The sequence below is a fragment of the Myotis brandtii genome, unplaced genomic scaffold, assembly GCF_000412655.1.
Source record: "Myotis brandtii unplaced genomic scaffold, ASM41265v1 scaffold1064, whole genome shotgun sequence".
In the NCBI taxonomy this organism is placed as follows: domain Eukaryota; kingdom Metazoa; phylum Chordata; class Mammalia; order Chiroptera; family Vespertilionidae; genus Myotis; species Myotis brandtii.
In genome coordinates, this window is record NW_005353602.1 from 669,912 (window position 1) to 692,798 (window position 22,887).

Below are 22,887 nucleotides of genomic sequence, written 5' to 3' on the forward strand. Positions count from 1 at the left end.
TTACACAAAGGGCCTCAAATGGGGGTGGTTGCGGGTCCACAACAGGATCCAGGCTGAAAGCAGGTTTTGCTTGGCCCATGCAGTGTTTTTTAAAAGTGAAGTTAAGCCAATGCTTTAAAAGCACAGGATCTAACTGAAAAATACAGATTGCCAGCTTCTCTTGAGAAACAGGAAGAATCAAAAAGTATTTATAACCCTAGTCGGTCGCTCAGTGGTTAGAGCACCGGCCCTCGGACTGAAGGGTTGAGGGAGCGATTCCGGACAAGGGCACCTACCTTGGTTGCAGGCTCGATCCCTGCCCCAGTTGGGGCAGGTGCAGAAGGCAACCAATCAATGTGTCTCCCTCACATAGATGTGTCTCTCTCTATATCTCTCCTCCCTTCCACTCTCTCTAAAAATCAATGGAAAAAATATCCTTGGGTGAGGATTAACCAAAAAACCATTTTTTTAATAGAACATCTACTACTAGATGCCAGACACTATTCTAGGCACTGGGGATACAGCATTAAAACAAACACAAAAGAGGAAAACCACCTTGTTACTCAGCCTTCCAGCAGGAAGACAGACAACAACCAAACAGGTCAAATATAAGACGTACCAGCCGATGATGTGCACTTTAAAGATAAATGAAACAGGAAAAGGGACTGGTGATGGAGAGGGACGAGTGACTTTAAATAGGTGGTCAGAAGGGCTCTCTGAGGCGGAGCATTCCAGGTGGCGGGGGGGAAGCAAGTGCAAAGGCCCTGGGGTGAGCAGTGCTCTGTAAGCTGGAAGTGCCCTCTTCCCATTGGTGTTGTTAAGCTCAAAGCACAGAAGCCTGGGGCTGATCCTGGTGACCTTTGCCACCACAGCCACCATGTGGGAAAGACTTGCCAAAGGATGGAAGTGGAGCTGAGAGATGGAGGAAGACAGGTGCCTGATGATGAGCTGGAATGCTGGATCTAGCCTTGCCTGAATCTATTATGGCTTTCTTGGATACCATGAGCCAGTATATTCCTCCCCCCCCCCCCCCGCCCCGTTAAGTCAAATTTAAATTGAATTTCTGCATCGCAACCCTCCTGAACTCTCTGTGTCTTCATCGATCAGTTACCTTGGATCTAACTTCCACCAGGATTGGTTGAGCTCTGGAAAAAAGTACACCAGCCTTCAGCCGCTCCCTGTAGCCCCTCCCGCCACCTCAGAGGCTCAGCCACCCAAGCCGGGGCCTTGCAGGGGGACAGGAGTCACCTGTGAAACACCCACACCCAGGCCTGCTGAGACCCTGCACTGACTATTAAAATTCAGTGACAATAAGCAGCACTAATTAAAAGCAAAACTAAATACTTAATAAGACAAATGAGGTGGCAGCATTTAAAGTCAGGATGAGAGAGCTGGCAGTAATTAAAAATAAAGATTAATTTCTCTGCCTTCTCTAAAAAAATGTGTGTGTGTGTGCGCGCGCGCACGTTTGTGTCCAGAAAAGGCTTTGTTTTGTTAATGTACAAGATGCCATGGGAACAAACAGGTGATGGGATTGGTTCTGCCTAGGGGTGGGGTCAGGGGAGTCTTCCCAGATGAGGGAAATTGGGACTGGCTCTTGAAGGATAAGCTGGAGTGTGCAAGACATGAAGGATGGAGGAGAGGATGAGGGGAACTGAGGAGGCAAGGCTCAGAGGCGTCAGTGGACAGGAATGTTTAGGGAGCAGAGAAACCCATGAGGATGGAGCCTGGGGTGATGGGAGGGCAGGGAGGAGGGGGAAACAGGACTGAAAATAGAGGGGGGGGCAGCGATGAACTCATTACTGCGGCTCAACAACCACAGTGCGTAGCGTCCCCAGCACTTTCCAGACAGACAATCCCTCCTTCCACTTAAAGACCCAGAAGCCAAGAAAGACCACATGCTTTTAGCAGTCGGTTCAGCAGGGCAGCTTAGGGGACCGGTTTGGGGGTCAAGCCATTCAGCCTGACAAGTATATGCACCTCCCTGACCTCATCTGTAGAGTGGGGATGATAGGCTTCATGTCAAAATAGAATTCCTGTGAGGATGGAGTAAGATAATGTACAGGAAGCCCCGGATCCAGGGCCTGGCACAAAATACCCCTGGTCAAGTGGAAGCTATCATTGATTTGTGTTATGATTAATAATTCCTTCTTCCCCTGGATTATGGATCCCTCCGAGCCCTGAGTCTATAAACCCAAATGCCACAGTAGCAACCGCAGAGGCGGACGCTGTTAACAGCGCAGCCTCCGGGGCTCCCTGCACAGCCCAGCCAATTACCTGATTCCTTGATAAAGCAGAAACCTGCCTTTGTTGTGCTGTTAACCGAGCTTATCTTGGCCTCAGCCACGGCCCGGCGAGGAGGGAGAAGAGGAAAGCTCGGGACGGGTTTCTGCATTCGTGCGTGCGTGCACAGACACACGGCCCCAAACAGGGAAATGTGATTAGGCAGGTCTGCGTATTAAAACACGTCGTTTCGCTTAATGGCCCCTGGCTGCCACTTAGGCCCAGGTTGCAATGAAACTCATTCGGATTAAAATTCAGCTGGAACGGACTCACCTACAGCCCTAAATCTCATCATGCCATGGAAACCCCAAGTTTCATCCTCATCCTTCCCTTAAGGACAAAATACAGACAGTCCCCAACTTACAATGGTTTGACTTATGATTTTTTTTATTTTATGACTAGAGGCCTGGTGCACAAAATTTGTGCACAGGAGGGGGGGTTGTCCCTCAGCCCTGCCTGCACCCTCTGTAATCTGGGACCCCTTCGGGGATGTCTGACTGCCAGTTTAGGCCCGATCCCTGTGGGCAGTTGGACATCCCTCTTGCAATCCGGGACTGCTGGCTCCTAACTGCTCGCCTGCCTGCTGACCTGATCACCCCTAACTGCTTCTGCCTTGGCCCCGCCACCATGGCTTTGTACGGAAGGACATCCGGTCTAATTAGCATGTTACCCTTTTCTTAGTATAAATGGTTCCAAAGCGATACAATACTAAATTATATGAGACCAATACTTTATTATAAAACAGGCTTTGTTTAGATGATTTTGCCCAACCGGAGGCTAGCATAAGTGTCCTGAGCACATTCAAGGTGGGCTAGGCTAAGCTATGATGTTTGGTTAGGTGTACCAAATGCATTTTCAATGTATGATATTTCCAAATAAATCTCTGTTTATTGGGGGGAAGTAACCCCATTATTACATCAAGGAGCATCTGTATTCAGAGCAGGGAGTGGCACTTATTCCTTTTTTTAAATGACAGAAGTCCCCATCCTCTCATCTGAGGAGCATTCCCATTTCACAGATGAGAAAACTGAGGCCCTGGGGTTTGTCAAGATCACACTGGGAGCAGGTGGACTATTCAAGGACTCAGACCTGAGTCGTGTATCAATGAGCCTTCCGACCACCCTTCTCTATTGATTGTCAGTGCAAACAATATAATCTTTGGTTAAGCATATTAATTTGCTGTTTTCACATGGCAAATACCATTGTACGAGGGCAGCATCAAATGGTCCAACCTAATAATAAAAATAGCTTTGTTGGGTATCTTCCATTCACTCCTCCAGGTCCACTCACCCTCCACCCTGCTCTGTGGCCTGGGAGGCTGCCCTGCGTGGACCGTATCAGCAGCAACCTTGCCCTCCAGCTTCCGGTTGGGTTTATCTAACGAAAGACACCAGCAGAAGACCGGAGGGGGTGAGAAGAGAGACGCACTGGGGTATTTACCCCCCTGGACCCCTCCCACCAGACACCACAGCCTCTGTTGAAGGTCACAGCTCTTGTCAGGAGGACCGCGCCATAGAGCCCTGTCTCTTCTGGTCCATAACTGTCCCACCTCTGCCCCTCCGGCCTGGAGGTGATGCTGGCCCTCTGTAGGATACTGGGGTGCTTCAGCATCCTGGCTTCCCTTGACCTTGCTGGCTTGCTCACGTGTCTGTAAATAGTCTCTTCATTAAATTATCTTCATATACTCCTTTGGGTGTGCGGCCAGTTTCTCAGTGCCTCCCATATGCCACCCACTCTTCTGGGTGCTTAACTCACCGAATCCTCACAATGACCCGATGAAATGGTGATCGGTCCCCTTTTACCAGTGAGGCACCTGGAGCCCAGAGAGGTTGGGCAACTTCTCTCAGGCTGCACAGCTAGTACATGACGGGGCCACCTACGGAATCCCCGCAGTGTGATTCCAGAGCCTATGCTCTGACCAACTCACTATCCTGCCCTGAGGGTCTGTACTTCGCAGAGGTGGGCAGCACAGACATTAACAGCCTCTGCACGGGCAATGTCCACACACCACCTCATTCACCTTCAGCCCCCTCCCAGGAAGTAGGCCCTGGCGTTATTAACATTCCTGAGACTCAGATGTTGCCTTAACTCACCCAGGATCACCAGCCAGGAGTGGTAGAGCCACCAGCTTATAACCTAGCTGTGTCTCCCTCTGATACCAACACTTCTAACCACTACGTTGGATAACCACTCTCCTAACACAGCTGCCCGGCCGGATGTGGCATCCCCAGGTGACAGGCAAAGCAAGGGAGAGTCTGGCGTAAGGTAACGAACAGCTTTGTCACCATTGGAGGCATCAAAAGGAGGGCGTGCTACTCTCACGGGCGACGCGTTCCCAGGCACGGGAAGCAACCAAGCACAATTCACACAGCCCCTTGTCGAGGGTGCGGTAGAGCGGGCAGGATAGTGAAATGGCCTCTTTCTGCATTTGGGAAAACTGCTCAAGCTCACAGACTCTTCCCTCTCAGCCTTGCCTTGGCCTCTTATCAGTCAGAGCCCGTAGAAGAGGGTCCTCTCGCCATTGGTGCTCCCTGCCCGGGAAAATGCATGTTTTCACTTTATCCTTGTGAAGAGGAAGAACTAGAGCCTCAGGAAAGGTTCTTCTTGTCTTCTCACCTCACCACACACACACACACACACACACACACACGCACACACAAACACATACACACATACACAAACAAACACACAAACACATACACACACAAACACACGCGCACACGCAAACACATACACGTACACACACAAACACACACGCACATACAAACACATACACAAACACATACACATGCATACAAACACACATGCACACACAGGCACACACACATAGACACAAACACACATACAAACACACATATACACACACACAAACGCATGCACATACACACACAAACACACACACATACACACAACCAAACACACAAACACACACACATACAAACACAAACACACATACACACAAACACACACACAAACACGCACGCACACACAAACATACACACAAATACATACACACACACACGCACGCACACACCACCCTCATTGCACCCGTGGTATAAATTTCATGACAGAATCTCCCATCAGAAGCTCAGGCTTTGGAGTCACACGGACCTGGCTTCAACCCCCAGCTAAGCTCAAGCTTGGTGAGCCTGAGCAAATTAATGAACAGTTCAGAGCCTCAATTTCCCTGTCTGTAAAATGGGGCAGTAACTGCCTCTACTTCACAGACTTGTTGAGAGGCTGGAGTGGGAAAATGGGAAGGAGAGAGTATCAAGGTCAGTGCTGGCATCGCGCCCCCCCTTTCTGAGGTTACCCAGGAGCTTCTGCAGACCCCACCCCCAAAATAACCTGGGTTACAGAGTCTCTGGGAGGCATCAAAAGGAGGGCGTGCTACTCTCACGGGCGACGCGTTCCCAGGCACGGGAAGCAACCAAGCACAATTCACACAGCCCCTTGTCGAGGGTGCGGTAGAGCGGGCAGGATAGTGAAATGGCCTCTTTCTGCATTTGGGAAAACGGCTTAAGCTCACAGACTCTTCCCTCTCAGCCTTGCCTTGGCCTCTTATCAGTCAGAGCCCGTAGAAGAGGGTCCTCTCGCCATTGGTGCTCCCTGCCCGGGAAAATGCATGTTTTCACTTTATCCTTGTGAAGAGGAAGAACTAGAGCCTCAGGAAAGGTTCTTCTTGTCTTCTCACCTCAACATACACACACACACACACACACAAACACACGTACACACACAAACACATACACACACACAAACACATACACACATACACACACAAACACATGCACAAACACACACAGGCACACACATAGACACAAACACACATACAAACACACACACACACAAACGTATGCACACACACACAAACACATACACACAAACACACACACAAACACACACATACATACACACAAACACACACAAACACGCACACATACACACAAATACATACACACAAACACACATACATACACACAAACACACACAAATATGCACACACACACATACACACAAATATATACACACACCACACCCTCATTGCACCCGTGGTACAAATTTCATGACAGAATCTTCCATCAGAAGCTCAGGCTTTGGAGTCACATGGACCTGGGTTCAACCCCCAGCTAAGCTCAAGCTTGGTGAGCCTGAGCAAATTAATGAACAGTTCAGAGCCTCAATTTCCCTGTCTGTAAAATGGGGCAGTAACTGCCTCTACTTCACAGAGTTGTTGAGAGGCTGGAGTGGGAAAATGGGAAGGAGAGAGTATCAAGGTCAGTGCTGGCATCGCGCACCCCCCTTTCTGAGGTTACCCAGAAGCTTCTGCAGACCCCACCCCCAAAATAACCTGGGTTACAGAGTCTCTGCCCAGGAAGGGTACTTTCTGCCTTATGCAGTCTGGCCACGGCCACTTCCCTGGGATATAGATTCTAAGAAATCCGAGACCATATCAGAAAAAAAAAAAAAACACGAAAAGCTTCTCTTAGTTCCCATGAATAATAGATCTTAAAGACCTGCCTCCATCCATTGCCCTCTCCTGCCCAGGCCCCTCTGGCGCCAGGCGGGGGAAAGGAACAGAAATATGAATCTCAGTGTTGGCTGGAGAGCATGAATGAACCACAAAATCCCTGTCTCTCGCCCTGTGTCCCCCTGGAAACAGCCATCAAGAGTGCATAGAGCACTCTGCAATTTGCAAAGCCCCTGGTCTTCACAATTGAGCACCTTAAACTTGAACCTGCATCAGAGACCCTGAGAGTCTCATGAGAGCAGATCGATGGCCACTTCCCAGCTTCGGGGTCTCTGATTTGGGGGGTCCTGGACGGAGCCCAAGAATTTGCATTTCTAAAAGGTCCCTGTGATGCTGATGTGCAGGTCTGGGGACGGCGCTCTGAGAGCCTCGGCTTTGTGCGCGTCTAGAGAAAGCGGAACTGGAGACCCAGCTTCCTGGTCCACGGCTGCGTTCACTGGTCCTGCGTCAGAGCAAACAGCTCTGGGGTGCGCTGTGTAATGTGACCCGAAACTGGGGGACCCCCGGGGGAAGGTGAGGGCTGCGAGGCTTTTCCTCCTCTTGTTTCTCTCCTTTTAAAACGAATCGGCCGCTTAAGAGACTGTCCCTGAACATTTGCCGCTGCTGCTTCCCCACGCGGCCCAAACCCTTGGCCTGCAATGCAGGGCTTCTTAAATATTGAATAAGCCTCCTGCTCCACCAGCAGCCGCCGGGGCTGAGGTAATGGTGATATTGACAAAGGCTTAATGTAATTAATCAGGTTAAAGCGATCAGGCTGCTGAGCTGGTTTTATAAAAGACCTTCCCCTGCTTCCCCATCCACCGAAATCTCTGGCACCTCCACGCCTTCCTTGTCCATCCCTCCCGACCCTTCTAGAGGTTTGCCGATGGCACGAGCAGGGGCGTGGGGACAGAAGCTGGGAGGGATCCCAACTTCTGAGAAAGCACGAGAACTAGCCTGCTGAACCCCGGTTGTCCACCTGGGAGCTCCCAGCTCCCCAGCGGGGCCTCGGCCACCTGCTGGCGGCCAGGTGTTCTGTGGCTTGGAGCAGGTGTGGCGTCCCCTTGCACCCACCTGGAGGGCTCACAGCCCTAGCTACCCGGGCCCCCCCCGGGAGGATCCCGAGGCCACCAAATTAACCGTCTGCCTTTTCCAGCCTGCCTGGGACTGCCATTTTTGTCACTTTTTGTTGGGTTTACACTTTGTCGTCGGCCTGGTGGACCTGCTTGGCCTCCGAGCTTTGTGGCTTGGCCAGTGCCATCCCTGAAGCTAAGCCTTTCTTCTGGTCCCTGACTCACCGTGTGGCCTTGGGAAATGGGTTCGCCTCTCTGGGGCTCAGTCCCTTCTTCATCTGTAAATGGAGGTAGCAATTCCAACTGCAGACGGTTATTGTGAAACAACTATGACTCCAGATGTAATTGCCTTAAAAACGTAAGTCCTGCCTGGCCAGTGTGGCTCGTGGTTGGGCACCCACCTCTGAACCAGGATTCCTGGTCAGGGCACATGCCCGGGCTGTGGGCTCCATCCCCAGGGGGTGGGGGGCATGCAGGAAGGAGGCAGCCGATCGATGATATCCTCTCATCACTGATGTTTCTCTCTCTCCCTCTCCCTTCCTCCCTGAAATCAATGTATTTTTAAAAAATGTAAGTCCTATATAAATAATAAGCAGCTAATACGTATACAGTACAGCATGGACTGGCCACTCCAGGTGCTTCATATACATATTAACTCACGTAATCCTCACAGCAACTCTATGAGGAAGGTGCTGTTCTCATTCCCATCTTACAGGTGAGTAAACTGAGGGCAGGGAGGCCACACAACAGGCCCAAGGTCACAGGCTGGCAAGGAGCACAGCCAGAATCCCAACTGTGCTTCTGACCACTGAGCACACTGCCTCCTACTGGTCGGTGCTCGCCAGTCCTTCACCAGAACGACATTCATGCTTTAGATCCCGCCAGGAGCTGAAGACTAGACACCAAAGCTCTAGGTTGTTAGCGACATTCATGCTTTAGATCCCGCCAGGAGGAGCTGAAGACTAGACACCAAAGCTCTAGGTTGTTAAGCCGCATCCTCAGCTGCTCGGTCTTCACAGCAACCCTGAACCATACGCGAAGTGCTGATTGATTGTTGCCCCGCTTTACAGGGCAGAGGAATGGGGCCCTGGGAGGTCCATTTCTCTGCTGTGAAAATTCAGTATTTGACTTTGGTGTCCAAACGATCTGAGTCTGCGTCCTGGAACCTCCCTTTACTGACGCTGTGCGTAATTTGGAGAACTGAGATCTCTCTGCTGTCTGCAGCCTCAGAGTCCTGGTCTGCACAATGGGCATCAGAATAAGGCTCTTCCCCAGGTTTTGTGAGGATTCAGGGAGATCACTCATGTCAATTCCAAGTGCAGGGTCTCACCCCCATGATTGCTCTGTGACTTGGTGGACAAGCCCCTGATCCCTTCACGTCCTGTGCAAAACCACAGCTCTAGGATACGACTACCATGTGCCACGGCTGGGACTTGACCCCGAATAGAGAGCTCGTAGCTCAGTGGTCTTTCTGGCAAGAGCCTGGTGCGATACAGAGAGCAGGTGGGGAGCCCCCCAGGGCACCGGAGACCACCCTGCAGGAGAGACCTGAGGCCACCCTGACAGTCCGTGTCAATCAGAAATGACAGCCCTGTGGTGCCCCCTTGGGAAAAAGGCCCCATCCCAGACCTGCTGCCATGACAACCAGAGGGAGAATTTTCCAGGGCGGGAGTCTGCTCGATCCCAGGGCCCTGGGGAGCCTCTGAGGCCTCTCTGGCCACCTGAGGACTCCCGCTACCAGGCTCTGTAGCATTTCACCCTCAGAGCAGGTTCAGGCCAAGGGGAGCCTGTCTGCAGCCACCAGTCTCTTCCCAGAGGCCACGTCAGCGTTGGAGGCGGAAACCCCGACAGAGGTGGCCCGAGTGGCTGACTGTGGAACCGGACCAGGGTCTCTCCACCTAGACAACCCAGAGAAAACACAGACCCAACGAGACAGCAGCGTGTCCCTCTCTGAAAGGCACAGGCGGTGTGTCATTGGTCTGCCCTCTGAGGGCCAGCCCTTCCCTGAGTGGGTGTCCGCCTGCGCTTGTCCTTGGGCCCGCGCCCAGGGCTGCTGCCTCCCTCGGCTCTGGTGAACAACAGGTAGGACTTTAACGATCAGAGGAAAAACTGCCAACGTCAGAAGCTTCCACCTTCCGTCCTACCCAACAGCCTGTCCCACAAGCCCCCCATCTGCAGGGCTTTGGGAGAAAGACTTGGCCAGACTCCCCAGCCCGACACGCTGGCCGCCACTTCCAGTGATTTCAGCGCCTTCGCCAAGTTCCCATATCCTGCTTTCAGCTGACAGATTAATCCAGCCATACAGGGACGGGGGAAAGCCGACAGGTGGAGGGGACAGGGTCGGGGGCCAGGCTGTGGGACAGAATGGACCACACAGATGCTTCTGTGCCGGCATCTCCCAGGGAGGGCCTCCCCACAGACTGGAAGACCTCACCCCTCCTCCCAGCAGCACAGAACGCCGCCCCACCATCCCTGCTGGCACCGGAACCTGCTTACATAATCAGTTCTTACTGAAAGCGGCTTCCATTCACAAGTCGCTGCTTGTCACTGTGTAGGTGCATTAAAAAGAGGAAAGAAGGAAAAAAGAAAGGAGGAGGCAGCTGAATGAACTCACGCAGATTATATTGGGAGACGAGGCAACCCCCACCCCCACCCCCCCACTCTCCAAATGAAGCCTTCACAAGCCAAACATCATTACGATGATGCTGTCGGATGAGTTTCCTCTTGTTGATTCGTTGGGAAGGGGAGGGCGCAAGCCCCAGCTTCCTGAGGCCTGCTATCTTGCTCAGTAACTGCATTGCTAAGTCAGAGTCTGCCACGGCTCCATTACAATGAGATTTGGGCATGCATTATGTCATTATAACTAACGACAGCAAGACAATCGCTTCGAGGAAACGGCGGTGACATTGCACACGGCAGCCTGGTGCCTCGGCACTGCCCTGTGGTCTCCCCGCATTGCCCTGGCCCAAATGGGGAGCCGAGTTGGGCTAAGAAGAGCCCCAAAGACCAGGCCAGTCTCCCCATCACTGCTGCCTTGTCACTGAGCTATCTGATAACCCGAGTCCCTGAGTCCTGTTTAAGAAGAAACGCCCAACACTCCCCCCCCGCCCACCAGACTTCTGTGAGGTTTGCAGGAAACGGGTCAACCCTGCTGGGCCCAGCCCACACTCCTGTGCACACCTGAGGGATTCCGCTGCAGAGAGAAAATGGTGTCTGGGAGGCTACAGGCCTGATTCTTACTCTGCTCTGCCCTTAGGGGATGCAGGGGCCGGGGAGAACCTTGGCAACAAGTCTGAGGCTCCCTAGACCAGAACTGACAGCTAACACCTGTAAAAGCGCTTTGCATTTCACAAAACACTCCTTTATCTATGGCAGTGGGGGCTTGTGAGGGCACAGGTCCCAGGGCCCTGCGCTCAGAGTGCCTGATGGCACGGGTGCAACCCAGGAATTGCCCTTGGGTTCTCGGGGCGATTCTGGAGCTTTGCATCCCCAATAGAATGTATACCCGGCAGCGTTCGCCCTTCTCTGCCTTCTGCCCTCTCTTTTACCTGCAAGATTAGTGCGTGTGAACTCCACTCCCCACTCCAAAACAACCTCTCCTCGCTTTTGGGAAAGTCCTGTACAACTCCCCCTCGTTAAGGTAAATGACTACTAAGGACGCTGGCTGTACCGTCCCACCTCAAAGCTCCTGCTCCTTGATCCAAGAACAAGCCCTGAGACAAAGAATGAAACTTTAATGATGGGATTTTGGACGTCAGTGAGCAGAGTGTTTTAGGGTGACTAAGTACCACCCCCAAAAGATCACCTGTTATAAGTAGCCACTTACTTTATCTAAGTCCCATTGTGTCTTTGTCACCATTTTATGCCCAGTGCCCACCATGGTGCCATGCACACTGTAAGTACTCAATGAGTGTGCGACGCATGAGGAAGTGTTGATGAATGTCTGGGCAGGAAGAGAGCGAGGCCTGTGGGCTGCCTGTAGCAGATCGGAGGTGAAAGCCAAGTCCTCCCAACTTCACCCATGACTCACCATAATCTGCAAACACTAAGCGCCTGCTGCATGCATGTCTCTGGCTGGACCACAGGCCAAGGTACCTCCCCAAATTGGCCTGTCAATCCATTGAGATTTCATTCATTCATTCATTCATTCATTCATGCATTCATTCATTCTTTCATGCATGCATGCATGAAAGTCACTGCTGAGCTCTGTGCTAACTCTGACACCAAAAATGGAGATGGCACAGCTCTGGCCTTTAAGGATCCCGCCATGTAGCACCCGAGGAGCCTGTGCAGGAGCACCGTGGAGGGCGGGAGGCAAAGCTCGGGTCTTCTCGGAAAAACTCACAGACGCCGAGCTGGTGGATTTGGGATGACTCAGCAAAAGCCTCCAGGGCTAGGAGGAACGAGACTCCGGAGAGTCCAAAGCTTTCTCCTCCTGTCCCTCTTCCTGCAGCACCTGCTCACCACCATCACAGCAGCCCTGGTCCTCAGGGCCTCCCACGCTTTAAGGAAATGAGGTGGTTATGCCCATTTCATGGATGAAGAAACTGAGGACCTGGGACCTCCATCAACTGCACGAAAAACACAGGGAACAAGTGGGGTGGGAAGTCTCCTGTCTCCAAGCCACGTCCTCTCTCTCCTGGGTCACAAGGCTGCGTGTCTGGCAGGAAGGAGTCACCTCCCTCTCCCTCACCCAGATGCTGTTTGGGTCATTGGTAATTTCACTGGTACTGTCACCAACACCATCCCCATTATTGACATGTGTTGGACACTTACTCCTTGCCAGGTCCTTTGCGAGCATTAACTCTTAAAATTCTCATTAATTCCTTTATTATTGCCACTTTACAGGTAGGAAAGTTGAGACCCAGAGAGGTGAACGGAGACCACTAGAAAGTGCCAGAACCAGGATCTACAGCAAGAGCTCTATTTCCAGAGCCCACACCCTTAGCCACCACGCAGGACGACCTTAATGTGCCTGAGGACACCGCGTCTCAGAGAGGTTGGGGGTCTTGCCTGAAGTCCCACAGCCAGGAAGCACTGGAGTCAGGATTCAAACTCAGGTCTGGCTGCTCCCAGCGCCCCACGCTGCAGCCCTCAGAGGCGCCGGTGGCAGATGGGAAGCACGAAGAAGAGGGGGCTGGGGTGCCTCCCTCACTTCCCAGCACATGGAGGACCTCCATCCCGGGGCAGCTGAATAATTTAAGCTCCTCGGCTCCAGCCCAGCCTGGGTCCCGGGGCTATTTTTATCCCAGGTTGCAGCCACAGTGCTTAACAGAAATAAACTGCGCCGCTGGCTTCTCGTCTTCACATCGGCTGCCGATTCGTCTGCATTTATGACCAGCTCCCCGCTCGAAGGGGATAGAGAGCAGAAGACAGGTCCATATGTCATGGTGGTTTTTATGAGAAAGTTACAAACTCTCTGTGACCCATGTAGCGAGAGAGAGATGGGGAGGGGGTGGATAAAGAGTAAATACCACATGCTACAAAGAAACCCCCAGAGCGGCCGCCCTGACCAGCCAGGACGGGAGGGAGCAGGAGGGAAGGGGAGCAGCAGAGCCAGCTGCGGAGGCTGACTCTCCACTGCAGAAACCCTGGCCGCTGCCTCTCTCCTGCGAGTGAGAAAGGGGGTGCCCGCATTTGTCTCCTGCTCTGCTTCCCTGTGACCTATGCGGGCTGGCCAGGTGCTCCTGTCCTTCCTCCACATCCCAGGCTGGGGGGCAGACAGGCGGCTGCCGGAGCCTGCAGTGAGGGGATGATGCCTTGTCTTCATGATGGTAGATGCATATGCTGCTGTGCCATGACTTACTGTGTGGTCTTGGGCAGGTTGCTTTCCCTCGATGGGCACCCCCCAAAGGGGTTGGGCTAGATCAGAGGTTCTGAACTTGAGGTGCTCAGATGGGCATTAGGAAGGGCCCACAAATCCCCTGCTGTTGTGCGTTTGAGTGAATATGCATCTTTTCAGCATGGGGGGGTCCTCAATGGGGTCCTTGCTGTCGCCCCTGGGATTAGTCTATAGGGCCTTCATGTGCTGCAAATCTGTGTGTTTCTGCATCTGCCTATGCCATACATACCGCAGAGCCCTCTCCACCTGAGGAGACTGGGGGACTCCGGGACCCCACCAACGTGTTGCAAGAGACCCCCATCCCACCCCAGTTTATCCCAAACAGGGACCCTCAACACACGTGATAAATTCCCAGAGACTGTGCTAACCCTTCCTAGAAGCACGTACACACGCACACGTACTTAGCACACAGCCACTAACCTCAGAGCCAGAGGGGCCTGGGGTCACCAAGGCCAACTACCATATTGCACAGGCGGAGAAACTGAGGCCCGGGAAGCGAGGCAGAGCCAGGGCCAGAACCCAGGTCTCCCACCCCAAGTGCAAGGCTCATTCCGGAACTCCGGTCTCTGTCTTCCTGGCGCACCACAATGCACCATTTCAAATGTGATGGGGGAGGAGGCAAGGCGGCCTCTTGGATCGTAGCCACCCCCAGGGAAGCACAGCTGGGAGACAGCACAGAGATGCTTCGAAAGCACCCATGTTGGACAACCCAGTCCTGGCCACCTCAGCGGGGCTGGCATGGACCGCAGGGCTGACCCAGTCGTTAGAACATTAACACACTCCCGTGCCAGGTGGTGATGTTACGCTGAGGCCCCTGTGGCTCCCTTGTTCCTCCCCCAGTCCACTCTGAACCCTCAAAGGTTAACACTCGGCACTTCAGGGGACCCCTGAGATTCCCCCACTCCAGGGCCCAGTCCTAGCCCAGTCTGGCCAGTCAATGCCCAAGTTCAGTATCACCCATGGCCAGATATGTGGCTCCTAATTTGAGCCTCTCATTCCTCATTTATAGTTGAGGCTTTCCAGGGAGGAAACTAAGGCAACTTTGTCCTCAAGGTCATCCACCAAAGGAAGCCGAGGATTTGAGGACCACATCTTGGGCACTAACCACTGAGAACCCGCCCCCTCTGCCCCACACGTCCTGCCTGAGCAGGCACGTGCCCTGGGGTTCGGCGTCCCCGCATGGCCCTGGGGCGGGAGGTGACTGAGTGGGCTCTGCCTGCACCCCAGGCTTGCCAGTCTCTGGGGGTGAGGCTGAATCCCTCCCGCCTCCAAGAACAAGAACTTAAGGAGGAAATCCTTGGGGATGCGGAAGACTGGAGCAACCCTGAGACAACAGCAGCGATGCTAAAAATAAGGGCCTTCGTTCCCAGAAAGGTGGATGTCATCAAAGCAGGAAGCCAGGAGAAATCCCCTTTTGATAAGTCACAGATTAGCAGCAAAGGCACTTTAAAATGAAATGTGATTCACCTGGATTCACCTGCAAAGGACCTCCGCTTGTCACTCACTACAGGTTGGCGCAGGCTTAGCCCATCAGGATGTCAGATCAAGCAATGACAGCAGGGTAGGCTCTGCCTGGGAACAGATCTGAAACTGGAGCTCGCAGCCCTTCCCCAGCATCAGCACAAACGCTGTCCCCTGCCTTCCCCACTCTGAGATGGGCTCAAGGATGGAGTCCCCCAGGCTGGTACCAGGACGCACCCCCCCATACCCTCACTTACAGGTTACACCACCTGTGAAAATAAAACAGCGTCTGCTCAGCAGGCAGCTGGCTGCTCCCCTCTGGCCTGTCCAACCACTCGTTCCAAGCAAAATGTGGTCCCTTCATGGCTCCCACATCTCTTATCTCAAAGCTCAGGACAGCCAAGCTTACAAAAACCACACAATTGAATTACTCGGCTATCCCTAGAAGATAGCACAACCTGAGCCTGTCCTGCGCAAGCCTACCTGGTGTGCCGAGGTGACCCTAGGCACGGGTTAGCCTTCCAGCCTCAGGTGACCCTCTCCCATCCAGGGAGATGCCCACCCACTAGATCAGAACATCCAGAGACCCTCCATGCCAGGCTGGCCGGCCCCCCGAAGGGTTAATTCACTCCGAGAACTGCCGGCTACTTTCAACAGCCTCTGCTGCAGGGGAGAGGACAAATTGGGCAGAAGCCACAATTTTGATCGCAATGCCTAAACATGAGCATATTTTACCCCTCCCTGGGCACTGAGCCGAAATCTAATTTGGCTTTGGGGTGCCGCTTGGGCGATCAAACAAACACTGCAGAATGTGGGCAAGTAAATGTGGTCGTTCCTCAACGCCCCTCCCCTCCCACCTACCCTCCACCCCACCAGCTCATGCACACACCTCGTGCAACTGGGATGCCAATACCCCCAGCCCCTTTGCACAACTGAGGGGAATATCACTTACCACAACACCAGCGGATTGCAGGGGGGACGGCTGAGCCAAATTCTTGCCAACTCCTCCCTTCCCTGCGGGGTGGGAAGATGTTAACTCCCGGTGACTTGGTTTGAAAGCTCAGCGGAGGTGCCTGGAAGAAAATTGTCCATTTGACTCTCTTACTCTTCCCAAAATAAAATCAAAGTGCCAACACACACACACACACACACACGCACGCACACACGCACCAACTATCCCTAAATCACGCAGGACCAAGACGAAAAGAAATACCACCGCCAGGCGAGGAGAAAAGTCAGCCAGTTGGTGGGCAAGGCAGACTGTGGCTCCCTCAGACTGTCCTCCACAGGGATGAAGGGTTTTGCTCTGTAAGTCAGTCTCTCTCTCTCTCTCTCTCTCTCTCTTCCTCTCTGTCTTCCGCGTAGGCAACTCGGGGCTGCTGGCAGCCGACGAATCGGTTGCTTCCCCGGTGCCCGAAATCAGCGGCGCTGCCTCCTCCACTGCTGCAAAGCCCTCTGCTGAGCGAGGGAGGGGGCAGCAGCTTCCCGGCGCAGGGGAACCGAGCCTGCCTCCCACCGTGATTTATGTGCGAGGTGCCTGGAGAAAGAGAGGTGGGAGGCGGGGAGGGGAGGTTGTGCGCATCAGAGATCCCAGCTGGTCGGAGCGGCAGTCAGGAGATTGGCGATCAGCACCACGGACAGCGCTAAGACGTGGAGGAGGAGGGGATGGGCGGGAAGCGAACCCTGAGGCAGCGAAGTTAAGTTATTGGATGGTTAGCGCAGAGAAGGGGGAGTCCAGGGGAAGGAGGGAGACGGGACTGCTCGCCATCGCACAGTGAAGTCACTGGCAGCCTACCTACCGCACGCTCGCTCTAATAGTGTCACTCACTCTCGGAGCAAAGGAGCTGTCACTTCGCAGCCCCTTTCCCACACATGCCCCCAGACCTTCCTTCACCGCTCATTCTCTGCCTGGAGGAGAGTTTGACAACCCAGCGTGGGAGCATTCAAGTGGTTTTTCTCGAAAGAAATCAGCCCAGCTGACCTGTCCTCCCCCACATCGTTGCAGATTTCTGACCTGGACCTCGGGAGCCTCGGGAATTTGGAATAGGAAAGACAAACCTTAGGAAAGGGAGATGTTTAAGGGACAGGGTGGCTTAGTTGAAGAAGCACTGGACCCAGTAGTTTCTGGGACCCAGGTCTAGCCTCCACACAACCTTGTAAAAGTCATTGAATGTCTCCAAGTCCCATCTATAAAACGAGATTGCGACTACTCGATTTCCCCAAAGATAGGAAGCAAGAGGTTCAAGAGCAACAAGAAGAACCCACGAGATGTGAGCTGCTATGATCCCACGATCCACAGCCTGTCCCACGACTCAGATGTTTTGACAGAGGGAGAGAGGGATTGACAGCCAGCCAGGATGGTCGGTGCCAGGCCCTCCTGTCCCTGGGCGCCCTGTGGTTTGAGCAGGATGACGTTGGGAGGTGACGGGGGGTCTAAATCGGACGACTGAGCCTTCGCCAAAGACCCGGCCCCAGAAGATGCAGACTGACCTTCTGAAGTGACACCGCTAAATGGACAAGAAAATGCAACCATTAAAAGGACAGATACACAAAGAGAAATTGATTCCCGTGGATTCCAGCGTTGCAGAGCTCAAGGGTCCTGCTCCTGCTGACTATGGACAAAGGACAGGAAATCTCAAACAGACCGAGGTCCGTGTAGACCTTCTCTGCAAAGTGAAGGAGAAGCCTCTTTATTGGGGACCCTCCTCCAAAGGGTGCCGCTCAGGTGCCCCAGGGCGAACTGCCACACTTGCCACTGAATTCTCCCCTTGTAAAGCGGAGCTTCAGATGTCAGAATCTCAGAGACCATTTAGAGCTACACTTCACAGATGCTCACGATCATGATGCTTATGCTGGTGGTGGTGATGATGGTGGTGGCCTTTATGGTGATGATGATGGTGATTTTGATGGTGGTGAAGGCAGCTGTCATTTATTGAGAACCAACTATGCACCAGCCATTCTGCTAGGATCTTTACCTGTATCATCACCTTGAGTCCTCACCATGACCCTGTGAGGATACTAGTCTTATCCCCATCTTACAGATGAGGAAACTGAGACTCAAGAAGTCTCTTGCATAAGGTTACATAGTAAGTGGCAGGCACAGGATTCAAACCCAAGGTTGTATGATTCCAAAGCCCATGTTTCAGAAGGTCAGAGTCAAGTTCAAGTGCATTCTACAATTTTTTGGCAGGATCTCACTGCATCTTTCCTGGGAAGGCCCTATGACACAAGTTCAACCCCCTCACTTTACACATGGAGAAACTGAGGGCCAGAGAGGGGCAGTGACTTACCCACAGCCAAAGAGCTAGGATGTAGTAGAGTTGAACCTGGAACCCAGCCTTTCTGATGCCAGGACCTCTGTCTTAGTGCCAAGAACAGTGCCAGGTGCATGGTAGCCCCCTCAATAAACACCTGAAAGGTGATTCGAGAAGCCCAGAGAGGGACTAAAGTCACACAGGCTGCTGGTGGCAGATCTTCAGAACCCAACTAGGTCCCAAGCCTTTCGGCTCCTGGTCCCAAGGAATATCTACTCTATCTCACAGCTTCCCTGGGCATTAGACACATGTTCTCAGGGGGCCTGTCAATACAGCTACCACCTGCTAAATGCCAGGACATCTACCACATACTGGGTGCTGGCCTAGGCACTCTAGAGTTTCTGCCGCCAGTCTTCACAGCCTCATGAGGCAGGTGCTATTATGGTCCCATTTTCATACAAGAAGATTGAGGCTCAGACAGGTGAAGGGAAGCCCCACAGCTCACACCACCAGGCGGTGGCAGAGGCAGGGCCAAGGATCTCGGGTCTGACTCCAAAGCCTGTTTTTGTTGGTTTTAGCCACCCTTCTAGTTTTTCTCAAATGGGGCCCCCTAGAGGTCCCCATGGGAGTGAAAAAGAGGCTCAAGTTGCTGCCCCCCCACACCCACCCTAGTTTCCACTAGAGCAGTAGTGCTTTTAACCGTTTTGCATACTGGGCATCTGCCCAAGTCTTCATTGAAACAGGGCTTTGCAGCAAAATTTTTTAAAAGATAATATGGTTGAAACCAGAACCCTGCATCTTCCCTGGTATCACGCCATCTAGGAACTAGCCCTGTCTTCTTGGGGAATTTTGCCCCCATCCTCCTGGTCACCATCTCCAAACCCCTCTTCTGTCCCCAGAGCCCCTCGTCCGAAGAACCAGCTGCTGCTGTAACCTCTAACAGCGCTGCAGCCGGGAGCCGCCCCAACTCCAGACACCTCAAGACTGAGCGGGCCTTGCTCTGGGCCTCCCGAAGCCGGAGCCTGCAAAGGGGGGCCTCAGGGCCCTGGATGCAGCAAGCTGCCTGCCCTGCCCTGTCCTTGTTCTGCTGGGGCCGGAGGCAGCCCAGGAAGGCTGCCCATCACCCCCAGGGAGGATGGGGAATGATGGTGGTGGTGATACCTCTAGCAACCAAAGCCACCCACGTGTTCCGGGTGGCCCTCGGGCACCGTATTATTATTATCCTCACAGCAATCCCGTGTGTTAATATTATCATGGTTTTATTTTTTAAAACCATATGTTTTTATTGATTTCAGAGAGGAAGGGAGAGAGAGAGAGAGAAACATAAATGATGAGAGAGAATCATCGATCAGCTGCCTCCTACATGCCCCACACTGGGGACTGAGCCCACAACCCGGGCCTATGCCCCAACCAGGAATCAAACCATGACCCCCTGGTTCATAGGTCGACGCTCAACCACTGAGCCATGCCGGCCGGGCTCATTGTTTTATTTTCATTTTAACAATTGAGAAAATAGACTCAGACACCGGAAGCAAATAGCCTGAGGCCATTTTGTTCATACGCGGGGAGACTGGGATTTGAACCAAGGCCCTCTGAGTTTCTATTATGCTACATAGACCCCTAATTATAATGGCCTCTCCCATTTATTGTTGGTGCTTATTGTTCGCCACATGATATCTTTGTCACCCCAGTACTTCCCATGACATGACGATTAAGTTGTGTTACATTATTCGCTCATCTTACAGATGAGGCCACCAGACACAGAGAGGGTAGGTGACTTGCCCAAGGTAACACCGCTAGGAAGAGGGGGACGGCAGGGTGTGAATCCAGCTGTCTGCTTCAGGGCCCATTGTGCTGTACTGTCTCCCAGAGAGATGGGCACTGAGAGAGCCCCAAAGGAAAGAAGGTTGCACACAAAAACGTTTCCGTTTCACTTGGCAAGTGGGACAGAAAAATGGCCTCAAAAGATGTCCATATTCTAATCCCAAGATATTGTGAATATATTACCTTACACGGCAAATGAGACTTTACCGGTAAGATTAAGGTAAGGATCTTCGATGGAGAGATTACCCTGAGTTACCTGGAGGGGCCCAGTGTAATCACAAGAACCCTAATAAGGGGAAAATGGGGGCACCGAGGTCAGAGAGGAGAGGTGATGATGAACTGTGTAGGGGGGAAGGGGAGGGAAAGAGGGGGAGAGGGGAGGAAGGAGAGGGAGAGGGAAAGGGAGGGAAGAAGGGGGAGAGGGAAGGAAGGAGAGGGAGAGGGAAAGGGAGGGGAGAAGGGAGGGATAAGAGAGAGTGGGAGAGGGAGAGGGAGAGGGAGAGAGAGAGAGAGAGAGAGAGATTATGTTGCTGGCCTTGAAGGTGGAAGGAAGTAGCCACAAGCCAAGGAAAGCAGGCAGCCTCCAGAAGCTGACAAAGCAAAGGAAACAGGTTTCCCGAACGGACGCAGCCCTGACAACACGTGATTTTAGGATTTCTGACTCCAGAACTGCAGGTAATAAGCCTGGGCTACTTTAAGCCACTACGTTTATTTGTTACAGGGGCCGTGGGAACCTGATACAGCAAGTCTGCAGAGGAGCCTACGATGAGAGGCCTTAGAGATCATCTCACAGCAACTCAGCCTTAGGGATCATGAGCTCCCTCTTGGCCAGAGGAACCCGTGTTTCAATCATATCACAGCCTGTCCTACAATACAGTGTGCACGTGCATGTGTGTTTCCGTGTGCACGTGCAGCTGCACACATGTCCACACAGGAGGAGGCTTGAAGAGAAAGGACGCATGCTCCAAGCTCTCGTCCGGCCGCCAGGCTCTGTGGCTGGATGGCCCTGCCAGGCAAGCGGTGCTTTATTCCCTCCATCCTTCTCTTTTAAGAGCCTCCAGGGAAATGCTATCATCAGGAACACAAAAGGGAAGAAATGTCACAGGAGCACAGCTCATCCCAGGGGATCCGTCAAAGACAAAACAAATAAATGCAGCAGAGACACGGGAGAGAAAGAAAAAGAGAGAACGAGAAAGAGCAAACTAGAGAGAGAATGGCTGGGTCCCCGGACCGGCCTGTGTCCTGACAGACCCCTTCCCACTGGGAAAGGAGCAAGTCTTGAGGAAGCTCATTAGCCCCCGCAGGAGAAAATGGGGTAATTACAGAGAAGACGCTACAGGACTTGGCAGGACACGCTTTTAAGACAAGCCAACCAGTATTATTTATTAATCAGTCCATTCGGTGCTACCAGGCAAGGCACTGCGAGGGGGAAGAGAGGGGGACTTGCATTCTGGAGCGCTGAGCTCCATGCGTGGCTCCCCCATTCACCAGCTGTGTGACCTTGAATATGTCACTTGCATGCTCTGAGCCTCGGTTTCCTCATCTGTAAAATGGGACTATAACACCTTCCCCACCTACCAACCAGTGAGCCCAGGATGTCTCACTGAGCTCATGGATGTGAACAAGAGTTGTATACTCTAAATAATGAAGAGCAACTGCCATTCATTAAGCACCTACTGTGTGCTGGGGGCTTAACCAGTCTCCTTTCTTCCTCCAGGAGCCTAGATAAGCATCCAGCCTAAAATGTCCGCCCTGGATGGTTTTGCTCAGTGGATAGAGCATCAGCCTGTGGACTGAAGGGTCCCGGGTTTGATTCCGGTCAAGGGCACATGCCCAAGTTGTGGGCTCGATCTCCAGTGGGGGTGTGCAGGAGGCAGCCAATCAATGATTCTCTCTCATCATTGATGTTTCTCTCTCTCTCTCTCTCTCCCCCCTCTATGAAATCAATAAAAATATATTTTAAAAAACCAAAACTGTCCATAGGTGCTGGAGGAAGGAGAGTTGGCGGACAGTGTGAGAAATGGTTAAAAGGCCAGCTTCAGGGCAAGGCTGCCGAGGTTCCAATCTGGCTCCTCCGCACACGGACTGTGCGGCCTGGAGGAAGTAACTAAATGTCTCCGTGCCTCAGTGTTGCCATCTGCGAAGTGGGGGATAAAAACAATACCTCCTCGTATGGCTGTCATTAGAATCACATTAGCTAATACATATAAACGCACTTAGAACCGTGCCTGGCACACAGCAAGTCCCATGTGTCTCATCTTTACTTTTTTATTGTTGCTATTGTATTATAATTATTACGAATAGTAGAAATATTAAAGAGAAGAGTTCCCCAAAGAATGGCACCTATTCTGCAAAGATACAGAAAAGGATGTCAGGGGGTCCACGGGCAAACATTGTTTTAAGGCCCAAATGTTCCGTATTTACTTTAAAGCGCATTAGAAAAATATGGCGTCGCATTGCCAGTGGTGACATAACGTTTTCTTCTCTGCAGATGCACTCCAGCTGATGGTTGACATGCAGGGCAAGGATAGGCCTGACTTTTCTCCTCGATGTCCAGGGCCTCGGCAGCAGCATCTTCCCTGACACCGGGCCTCCAGGTGCGCTGGCCTCACCGCAGCCCCTCCCCGTAGCAACTGCGTCTCCCGGGGCAGCTTCCCACTC

General features: G+C 52.6%; 1 protein-coding gene across 6 annotated transcripts in view; it reads right to left on the bottom strand.

The window, feature by feature from the left end:
- The window catches only part of RPH3A (rabphilin 3A), an 82,669-nt gene that overhangs the window by 49,014 nt on the left and 10,768 nt on the right, over positions 1–22,887 (bottom strand). For 2 of the 6 annotated variants that reach the window (XM_014541136.1, XM_014541124.1), the window contains exons 2-4: positions 18,439–18,559; positions 16,362–16,685; positions 16,101–16,221 (exon numbers count right to left, since the gene is read on the bottom strand). The gene's annotated coding sequence lies outside the window, so the exon portion shown is untranslated. Of the gene's footprint in view, positions 1–14,107; positions 14,130–16,100; positions 16,222–16,318; positions 16,686–18,438; positions 18,560–22,887 lie in introns of those variants that run through there. The other 4 variants (XM_014541129.1, XM_014541127.1, XM_005857033.2 and 1 more) reach the window with 4 other exon arrangements.